Below are 11,369 nucleotides of genomic sequence, written 5' to 3'. Positions count from 1 at the left end.
GTATGGAAGTATTAGCTAAAGCAGTTTTAGTAAGGAGGGTTCTGTTGTGATGAACATCCCTTTGGGACTGTGATTCAGATATTAGTAATAATTCTGTACTGTGATGGATATTTACCTGGTGATGCATACTTAACCTGCTGCGATGTCTCAGTATGTTAACATGTGTTATATAATGTCATGTTCTACTACTATCTAACTATATCAAAATTATTCAATATCTTGTCTTCTACTTAAAGAGCCTTCATGGTTTTCTTTTTTATATTGAAATATTTGAATTTGAATGTTGTATTTGAAATACTTAAAGAAATCTTAAAGACATTGCAGTCTTTAAGAGACAGTAGATAACATTGTATTGAAATTCTTTTGTATATACCCTAGAATTCAGAATAAGAATAGGAAAGAAATGAATGAAAAGCAATATGACTGATCACAAATCTTGTTAGTTCCATTTTGTGTGTTCTGGCTGTTACTATTGTAAAACACTAACCATATAAAGTAAAGGGATACAGTTAAAGGCCTGTGTTGGATAAGAACCTTGGCATTTTTTCAGCTTTTAGTGCTGAATTCTTCTTATGTGACCTTGATAGTCTTCATATAGGTTATTTAAACAATGAGCTAATAATGTTACATGCTCTGAGTATATGTTCATGTAAGAAAGCAAAATACTGTGTCATGACTAAATGACTTGAAAGGAACACATAACCTGAAATGCCCACTAAATTCTGAGGAAAGGCAATCCTTAATTTTGCTACTTTGGACTCATTTTTGATACACACAGAACAACTAATATTGTCCCTCTTACCTCACTGGGCAGTACCGATCTGTTTCCAAATTATCTACAAATGATCTTCTTTTATATACTATACACACTGAAAAAGTATACAGTCCTTTTCTGCATCTGCAGTCATTTCTGCCTCTCCTTTCTGCATCATCAGCTGGACACAGAGGGCATTGCTTATGGTTATCATGGGCATGCTTTGAAATGTCTCCATTTCCCACAGTCATTTCCATTTAACTAGACTCAATTTCTGTTTATTAAAAACAAGGTCCTCCTGATCACAAAATAGCCTCATAGCAACAATAAGCTACCACATGGAAAAACTTCAAATTCTCTCTTAATTAAAAGTAGCACATTGGTTTGAATAAGAAAATATATGACAAGATGGGATGTAATAAATGACTTCATCAATATTGTTATATGTCAATAACTTATATTCTCTTTATTTGCTGTTCATGTAGAGGTATAGAAATTCTGCTAGTCTGCCAAACTAAAATTTGATATCTTGTATGATAGTTCTGTACATGTGTTTATATATTTCTGTGTATGCGGTGTTATTATATATGGCTATGTTCTATGTTGATGTTTTCACATGAATTATCATTCTTCAGAGGAAATAACCAGTATTCCATAAATGTCAGCCCATACCAGTATGGACAGTTGTAGGTTCAGATGTCTTGATGCATACAATTTTTAGATAACTGGAAGAATCAGTCAATATATTCCAAAATCTAGCTTCAAGAATTCCTCAAGAAGAAATACAATTCAGAATTTAATGATAGCTACCTACCACATAACCTGAAACCTCCTCTATTCTTTATGCAATCAGCCCATAAAGCTTAGTATGTCATATAGCTTAACTCCAGAATAACAAAACTGCAAATTTTGCATATCCATCCATTATTGAGAATATCCATTTAGTGAGAAATGAGCACAGGGTATCATGTAATCCCTTCTCTGGATATAAAGGCAGGCTTAGACACAATTAAATGGCAGTTCATCAAAAGAAACTGGTCATATCTTACATTGTTATTAACAGTAGTTTTAAGGAAGAGACAAAATTACAAATGCTGCAAAATGGTAGAAGTGTCCTAGTACCATTTAAAAAAAAAAGTGAGATGCAGCATTAAAAATTCACTCTGAATAATTTATCTTTGAGGAAAGTATTAGAAAGAAATAATATTAGATGAATGATTAGTTTATCTAGGGAAAATAGGTACAATGGTTTTAGGTTTTAATAACAGAACACCTGGAAAACTATTATTTGGACAAAGACTTCTGGCATGGATGTGAAATAGCAAACTCTTTTTTAATTAATTTCTGGTATTCTTTAAGGGCTTGATTCAAACCCTCTCTTGAGGCCCATGGAAGTCTTTCCATTGCATTCAGTTAATTTTGGAACCAGTCCTACGACATGTCTGCCACAACCAAAGAATGTTATATATTGTAATTCAGATTCTAAAAAGCAATTAAAGAGTTTCTAAAGAAAAGATGAAAGATCAACATACTGATATCATGAAAAAGGTCACATCAAGATACAACATTAAAGCAGAGTATGCAGATTTATTCATTTGTGCATTTGCAGATACGAATAATTTCCCAAATTAGAAGAGGGTAAGCAAAAAATAGTTCTGAGATTTCTCTTGATTATAGCCAGATTTGTGGAGGATCATCACACTGGAAGTAAGTAAGACAAAATAATACAACAACCAGATCCAGAAGCATATAAATCTTTTAGATGACTGGAAACACATTTTAAACAGGAGATGTGAGCAATACATTTGGGGGGAAATGAATTAAAATAGTAACCTCTCATTAAGTGGAACAATCTTGCCATGTTCTACATATTTCATGAAAATGATTGGTTGTTGTAAAACACTTAGAGACAGTATGGTATAATATAATATACCCCAGGAGATTTAAGGATTTGCATGTCACTGATCAGACTACGGCTGCAACATGATTTTAACTAATTTTCCTGGAGTGGATATACTTTCCTGCAGAGTGCATTGCTGTTACTAATCGTTCTTCTGAGTGAAGTTCATCCCCATGCAGAGGACCTGTCCAGTACCCATGGAGAGAAATTAAAACTTGTTCCTGCAAACACTTAAGCATCTGCTTATTTTTGTATGAGTAAGAAGCTTTTTTCAAACTGAGTAGGTTTGCTGATGTGTATAAACTTAAATGTTCATAAATGTTTCATAACATTTCTGAACATAAATGTTGAGAAAAACAACTAAATATGTGGTGCATTTATATTGAACTGGTCCTCAGCATAATGGTGAATTGCATCAGGTAAATTATTTGTTCAGCAGAAATATAGAAAGATTGGTTGCTTGACTCTTGGTTAATAAGAAATCCAAAAACAGGATCCCAGAGTCCTTACTTTTGACTCAGAGAAAATCTTTTACTGAAAATAAGTGGACCAATAGGTAAAGGTGCACTTCTGAAATTAATAGAGTTGTAACTAACAGAAGTCTGCAAAGGCTGAATTTGGTGCAATGCTTTCAAGTATGTTATTGCTTGAGTAAGAATTGCACCTTTAAGCTATTCTGACAATAAATTTAATGAAAATAGTAAAGAGTAACTGAAATATTTGGAGTGTTAGCTTTTACGTGCAAGGTTGGCATTGAAAGTCTGAAAGAGAAAAATGGATCATAAGATCGAGTAGAGACGACAGGTGCCTTGATGCTGAAGACAGAATCTGTTAAAGAAAAAGAAAAAAAGAAATAGAAAGGAAAGGGTTCATTGTGGAGAGTGGAAGAAAAAGAAAGGAGTACAAGGACTGAGCTGCTCTAAAGCCAATTAATATTTATCTTTTAAAATGGTGGTTGCCATGAGTATAGAGGGGAGAGACTATTTGAAATATGAGATGGAGAGAGCAAAGACTGATGAGTGTTAAAAAGAACTCATTACATCATTTTTACTGGAAGAGTTTTGGCTGAAGTAAACATCCAAAGGGCAAGTTCTGACCGAGCCTCTTCAGCAGTAGAGGTCCCCAAGAAGAGCTGCTCTAGTGCTTCAAGACTATTCTGACAAGTGGAACAGAAAGTTCTCAGAGAGCAGAGAGAAGTCTTCATTTGTATTAAATACATTCTAGCTCCCAAGTACAATAAATGCTGTATCCACTGTTTGCCCATTGTATATTTTATTTATACAATGGTGACTGCTTTTCATATTTAATTTACTTTTCTAAAAATACGTCTTTCAGCTGAATTGTTTTTAAATATACTTGCATTATTTATTTGTATGTGTTTTGGAAATACATGTCCTAAATTGTCTTGGAGCTCAGAGACATTCCTTTTCCCCACTATCAACACTGGTTGCTATTTGACACTGAGATGGGTCACTTGCATTGAATGTTAAACCATGTATAATCAATGTATGCCTCCTACCCTGTCAACAACGTTTCGGTCTGACTATTCACATATGCAAAATGTGTCATTCATCTAAGGATTTTCAAAATCTGGTCCTTCATTTTGGGGGGAGGCATAGTTATGGATATAGGGTTTTTCTCCCTCCCTTAAGAAACATACAGCTGAAAGGAATATCTAGAGGAGTAATACATGCCTGTTTTCTCTTTAATGGAAACTGCTATCTATTACTTACTTCAGTGAAGCATTTGGAAACATCAGGAAAGTAGGGGGAAACTGCAGCGAAATCAGGAGCTATGCTAACATATGCTGAACAGATAATATACAAAAAACTACTCAGAGGTGTTAATTTTTTGCCTCTTCATTTTTGTATGAATTCACAAAATATACCCCTCCCGAGAGAGTTTCTTTTCCAACAAGCAATTTGATCCAATACTTCTGTAACAAGCAACTTTTAAGTTCTCTCTCTCTAAGGATTTCATGCAGTTTTTAATGCCATTTCACCACAAAAGCAAATATACAACAACCTGTGAAACATACTATAATAAAATGTTAATGTCAGCCTAGAATATTGTTTTCTGTAACGTCTTCAAAAATACAGGAAAAATACCACAATGTCATGGAGACATAAAATTAGATTCTCTCCCGGATCCATGAACCTGAAGTAGATACAGGGTCCAGATTAGATTGGAAAGAAATGGTGAAGTTACTTTTTTTAGCTCGACTTGGCACCGAAGCTTCCCTCAGAAATGAAGCTACACAAAACAAAAAAATGAAATGTGTTGATGGTTTCAGAGTCTCCTCTTGGGCCCTGAGGCACGTACTGCACAGAGGACAGATGCTTGGATTTGCTGCTCTTGATTACCCTCCTTCCCTTTCTGTGTCTGCTGCTGCAGCCCTGCAATCTGGATGAAGACTGGCCTTACCCATAGCTCTGTAGAAGAACTGCTCGTTCTTCTGCTTTGGCCAGTGGCATGAGCAGGATGTTGGAGAAAAAAGTGTGATGCACATGGCAGGTGCCAGCTGTTTCCAAACCATGGGAGAGGGTCCAGCCCAAGGTCCAACAGGAGACTGCTTAATCCGGGCCTTCTCCTCCTCTCCTGGGCGATGGGTAGAGCAAGAAAAGTCAGGGAAGTCAGGAAGACCTGCGCTCCCATCTTGGACACAGCCTTGCAAGTGTCAGAGGCCTTTGCAAGAATAAAAGCATCTCAGTAGTTGACACTCACTGTTCCATAACATGACTTTAATTTGAAAAATTTGAAATATATTGTTGTGTAACTAAACAAACATTATGCTTGCTTCCTAGTAAAATGTGCAAATGTGAGGATTTTTTTAATCAAAGAATTTGATTGCTTCAGAACTGTATCCAGCGACAGCAAACCAAGAGAGAAAACAGTTCTCTCAATCCAGATTCTTTAAAAACTGTATGTGAAATCACTAAAAGCTTTGATAGAAAATTGAGGATGAGTAAAACCTCTGCTGAGCAAAAATGAATCAGGGAAAGATTTCTAACCATAGCCTGTCATTACTCTGTACTACTTCGAAAATCATCCAAAAGTTCCCGCTCTCTTTTTCTTTACCAAAAATTTTGGAGAATTATCTTTTAATTAAACAAATTGAAAGAATACTGATTTTTAAACCTTAAATTACTGTTTAGAACACAAATTTAGACTGAGGAGATTCTGCCTCTGTGTCTTGAACCTGATGTATGCTTTGTCATTGTTAGAGCTTGTACAAGCAAATACATCTGCTTAATAAAAATGAGTGGCACCTCTTAAAAGTAATCTCTCTGTAACAGCTGTCTCCAAACTCCACAGTGGGTGTCCCTGTTAGATATTTTATTATATTAACTGACTATTTTATCAATATTGGATTTTCTTCATTTGAATTTTAATTTTATATAGATTGAAAACAAGCAAAATATTTTCTTCCGAATTGTATAGAAGTCTGTGCTCTTTCCTGTTAGAGACTGAATACTTAATACCCAGAATGTTCCTTTCATTGGGGTTCAAAATTAGAAACAAAAGTGAAACTTGCTCTTGACAATTTTAATTGAAATGCTCTAAATATAAAAATTTATTCTGCATTTCACAAAGTTTTATTTTGTCTCATTCTTTTTCCTTAGGTGAGACATTCAGTGAACACCAGCAAAATCTGCAGAGATTCAAAGTAAGGCTTAATATGCATTTTATATCTATGTGTTTCTTGTTACAGATACACATATATATATTTTAAAGGGACTGTAACTTCTTTTGGAATGGATTTCTTGCTATAAACCACAGATTTCCCTTGGACTTGGCAATATTTAGTACATCTTGGAAAGAGTATCCCTTTTAAAATTCAAAGAGGTTTGTCTAGTTGGGAAACAGAGCATTATGTTTGGATTGGTAGGTTTTGTAATAAGATCTTGTACACATGTCCTGAGGGGCAGGAGTGAGATCATAGTTTAGATTTTGCTGTATTGGAATAAAGAGAAGTCTTATTCCCATGGTGTGACTTTTCAGGTGTGCTATAAATTAAATGGAAATTTAGGGAGTGAGTTGAATGAGTAACAACAACAGAAAACATACTGAGCACTCCTAGCCTCTCTTTTTCTGTGATATCCCAGAGTAGCCTTTGTAGAGTGAATAATATTTTCCTGTAAAGGCAGAGTAAGACTGGAACTAAACCTTTAATGCCTTTTCTACCTGAGTTGTGTTTCAGCTATTTAAGGAAATAGGACCATTAGGCACATATGACCTGATCTCTCTCTTAGTCATGTCTAAGTTGGTGTATCCATTGACATAGTTAGGAGGTAGATCAGTCCTTAGTAAGAAAACACTACACAACTACTTAAACATCACAGCAAATTCGTGATTATTTTATATGTGTATGGCCTGTTTAGCAGTCTACAGTAAATTTGTATTTATTATGTACAGGAAATTTGGGGTTGTTGACCATATTATAAAACAGATAAATTATCTCTGTACTCAAGAACAGTCTTCAAGTTTAACATGCAAACCAATTATGTTTAACACACGCATAGCAGAGCTGGAAAAGACAGTGAATAGTCATATGTCACAGTTTGCTGGTGATAGTAAACTATTTAGAGAAGTAAAATGAGGATTTCATTGTAGAGAAATATTGAAGGACCCTAAGATAACAATGTGGTTGGACAGTAAATTATCAGATGAAATTCAATATACGATGAATTTGAAGTGATGGTCCCTGAAACTTAACCTTACAAGCATTCATGATACAGAGGTGGCTAATTACCGCTGAGAGTTAGATAGTTAATTTTAAAAGTCTATACAGCAGAACTGGGCAAAATGAGGAGGATAGCAACAAGGCTGATCGAAATAATAATGAGACAGCTTTTGTTGAAGAATGATTTTATATCTAGCATTCTTTAGTCCAGAACAGACATAAACTGAGGAAAGACCAGACAGAGGTCTATTAAATCACATCTGACCTGAAGAAGACCAGCAGAGTCTGTTCATTTTTTCTTTCAGTTCAAAAACTGGAGTCTATGAATTGAAAGTATTAAATGGAAGGTTCAGAATAAATACAGCTTACAGGGAGGCTGCAAAACTCCTTGCAACAAGATATTGGCTATTCAAAAGTTTCTGTAAGCTCAAGGCAAAACCAGAAAAATTTATGGAAGAAAAATCCCACAGAGCTGTTAAACACACAGATTTTACCTCTGGCTTCAAGATTCCCTGAGGTACAATTGTGTGAAGTTACTTGGTATCTTAGTGACTTTGGGTTACTAAGACCTTTGACGGCTCTTACAGTCATGGTGCAGCTTTTAGGATATGCTATCAGTTGGAAAATAACATGTGGAACTACAGCTAGTGACTCAAAAAAAGTCACCAGAAAAGTACTTAGAGTACTTTTATCTTCTATGTTTTGGGTTAATTTTATATTTTAAGTTCTTAGTAGAGTTTAATCTTGTGAAGGTTTACTATTAAGAATCCAGTTCCAGCAAGATTCTTCCTTGATTTCTTAAGTCATGTTGGGTATTCATAAGAAATACAAATTATATTTTGTACAGGCCTCAGCAGAAGCAGCTATTCTAAGCAGTAAGAAACTTAGTGAAATGTCACTGTTTTCCTTTCAGATATTCCTCACTGAGATGTAGGTACACAGTAATGTTGGGAAAACTGTTACAGATAAGAAGGAAAACTGACCACACTTCTCTTTAAAAATATGTGACAACTGGGTTTCTTTTATGATGAGACTTCTGTTTATTTGTTTTTCTGTGGAAAGAGATGTATATTAAAAATGGCAATACAAGAACACTGGACAGAATGTGCATAGCTATTCTTCTGACAACCATCAATACCTCTTTTACTTTCTATTCCTAGTTTCCATGTTGACACTAGCTAGATAAGTTTCTGTTCCTTCTCGCTTATACATTGATATGGGATTGATGGACGTATACGTTGCTGTACTTTTGGGCAGATTTTGTTGGAGGCTTCTATTTATCTGCAAGAGGTGGTTTTAGTTAGCATCAACCTCAATTTGGTCAAGCCACTATTTTAAATTTTCCTCCCTCTTTCTCTCTGTCTCTTTATGTTTCAAGTCAGAAGGAAACAATAGGGACAAATGCTGGAAGACGATGTCTACAGCTAATTGACTGGCATATTTAAAGTGGGTTGTGGTTGCTTAGAAACATTTATAGCCTTTAACAGAAACCTGATTATTAAATATTCTGCAGGGCAATGTAGGACATGTTTTTACAAGAGAGACAATCACAGTGAAAGATGGTCTGTAGCTCAGTATTAAAGGGAAACATATTTACCAATAACATTTTATTTTGTAAGGCCAATTAAATAACATTACTGAACAAACTTTGGGCAGCGCTTATGCCAGTGCAGTAAACTGAGATTCAGCATCATGACAACTGCGGGCCAGCTCGCTGTTTATTCTGCAAGGCCTCCTATTCCTTCCAGCAGTATTCATTTCTTCCTGTGGCTGTTCTTGAGAGCTTGCAATTTACTTATTATGGTAAAGTGCATATTATGTAGGAAGAAGTTGATTATGGAGATCAAAGGACACTGAGATGGCAAAAGTGCAGCAGCCTTTGATTGTATGACAGCCTAACGACAAAAAATCTTACAGCAAGTGAACACTTAAAGTCTGAATTTTGTAGTAGATAGGGCAGCAATATATCCTACAGCAGCACTGGTATTTCCAGCGGAGATGATATACTAAAAGTAGCTAAAATAAATCTAATGTATAACCAGCTATCCTTATTTGTGGAAATCTTATTCTCTACTTACATATCTTCCAAAAATGTAAGCAACAGTTTCTTTCATTTGTCATTTGTTTTCTGGGATCCTCCACAAACAAAATATTCAGACTTTCAAAGACATCTGTTAAATTTCTGCATGTGACATCACTGAAATCTCTGTGAACTTCAGAGTTAGGCTGTGATTCTCTGAGTAACTTGTTTCTATTTCTCTGCTACACAGCATGAAACCTCCCATTCTTCTGTGGCAGCAATGAGGTCATTTAATATATCAAATGTTCATGAAAGACATGGATATTATAAAAACCAACAGGTCCACAGTTTACTTTTTTTCTTTCTTGTAGCCTAGCACTAGGTACTGTGAGAAGAAATCTCTCCTCTGTGGTTCAGGTTTCCTCCACAGCACTAGAACGTCTTCATAGATTTCAATCTCGATATAAAGTGCCCAAGTTTTATTAAGAAAAATTATAAATCGCAGGACTAATTATAGGAAGTCTGGCCCACACATGAATTAGCAAACAAGGGCAGTTATTTTAACAGGGAGATTTTTTTACCAGGCAAATTATTCTATTATACCTAATTACCAAAATTATGATTGTTCCACAGCAAATGAAGAGCTGTTAACACCACCTGCAAAAAAAGGGGAAAGGAAGAGAAGGGAAGACAAGCATAATAAATATTTAGTAAATCAGAAGCTTTAGTATTCATCAAAATGTGTTACCAGGGTTTCAAAGTCACTGTGTGTATTACAATCATGAATATGATTCTTCTAGCATTCTTAGTTATCTACCATGAGAAGACTTATTAAATCATGAAAAATATTCTGTAACTTACTGGTCAAGTCTACAGTTTTCTGATCATTTCTTGAGTTTTGGTTCTGTAGAAATAGCCATCTTTCTGAGCCCTGTTGACTATTCATGTGAACTCGCCTCTATCACCGCTAATGGAGATTCAGTTTGAGATGAGAACAGAAAGTGTATTTAACATATATATAAAACCAGTCATAATGACTTTACACAATACTCTGCCACATGTATAAAATGCTGTCACATGTGCAAAGTAAACCATTTACAATTGGAATTGAAAACCCCTCCTAAATTCCCTATTAATCTAGGCCATTGTTTGTTACAATACTATATCCAGAATATTCAGTAGCCAAATGTGGTATTCAAGATGGTAGTATTTCTTTAACAAGCAAAGATTCATTAAAAATATTAATAGAACACACATATTGGTATAACACAAAATAGACAACACAATAGAATACAAATATTAATAGAACAAATAACAGAGTAATGTTGATCTTATTTCCTGTAGATTAAATCCTTTTTATTTTATAATTTAATGGAAGGCCATTAAATGAAACTATTATTGGAAAAGGTATACTCAGGAACTCTATTTAGGAGAATTGCAGTTAAAAGCATATTGCACCTCTGGATACCAATAAAGGAAATGGGCATGATTTCTTCAGTCTAAATGAGTCATATGCTCTTTTTGGCTTGAAAAATAATCATTTTTTTGGAAAAGGTTAAGGTTTTTACTAAGATAACTTTCTGGGACATAAACTTGTCATAAAGGTATTTCAGAAAATGGAATCAGTCTTACAATTGATAGTATTTACTTGCTATTTTCACTTCAACAACTTCACTAGCCAGGTTCAAAGAGGTAATTGCTGATGTCAATTAAATGAGTTATTAGGCTCCCAGTGTTACAGCACTGAGGTTATAAATACCTGGCAGTTACCGAGGAGAGAAAACTCACATAATTTTTATAATTGTCATATAATGTGTTCCCAGAGTTGTAAAGATTCAGAGGGTTTTCTTTTCTTTAAAAAGATGGTATCATCAATGGCAACCTAAAGATTTGTGAGATGATAAGTAATGATTATTTCCCACTGATAGAATTTTTTATTTTAAGTTTACTAGAGCAAAGCAAATAGCAAATTTATTTCCAGTGTGTTAGCAATTCTAAGAAATTGACTGAA

General features: G+C 34.8%; 1 protein-coding gene across 4 annotated transcripts in view; it reads left to right on the top strand.

Annotated features, from left to right (window-relative positions):
* The first annotated feature begins 6,300 nt into the window (after positions 1-6,300).
* PTPRD (protein tyrosine phosphatase receptor type D) overlaps positions 6,301-11,369 on the top strand; it is a 443,338-nt gene continuing 438,269 nt past the window's right edge. For all 4 annotated transcript variants that reach the window (XM_064502356.1, XM_064502355.1, XM_064502354.1 and 1 more), the window contains exon 1: positions 6,301-6,321. The gene's annotated coding sequence lies outside the window, so the exon portion shown is untranslated. The remainder of the gene's footprint in view (positions 6,322-11,369) is intronic.

Source organism: Dromaius novaehollandiae, chromosome Z (genome assembly GCF_036370855.1).
Source record: "Dromaius novaehollandiae isolate bDroNov1 chromosome Z, bDroNov1.hap1, whole genome shotgun sequence".
Taxonomy (NCBI): Eukaryota; Metazoa; Chordata; class Aves; order Casuariiformes; family Dromaiidae; genus Dromaius; species Dromaius novaehollandiae.
This window is presented reverse-complemented; position numbering and strand designations above follow the sequence as displayed.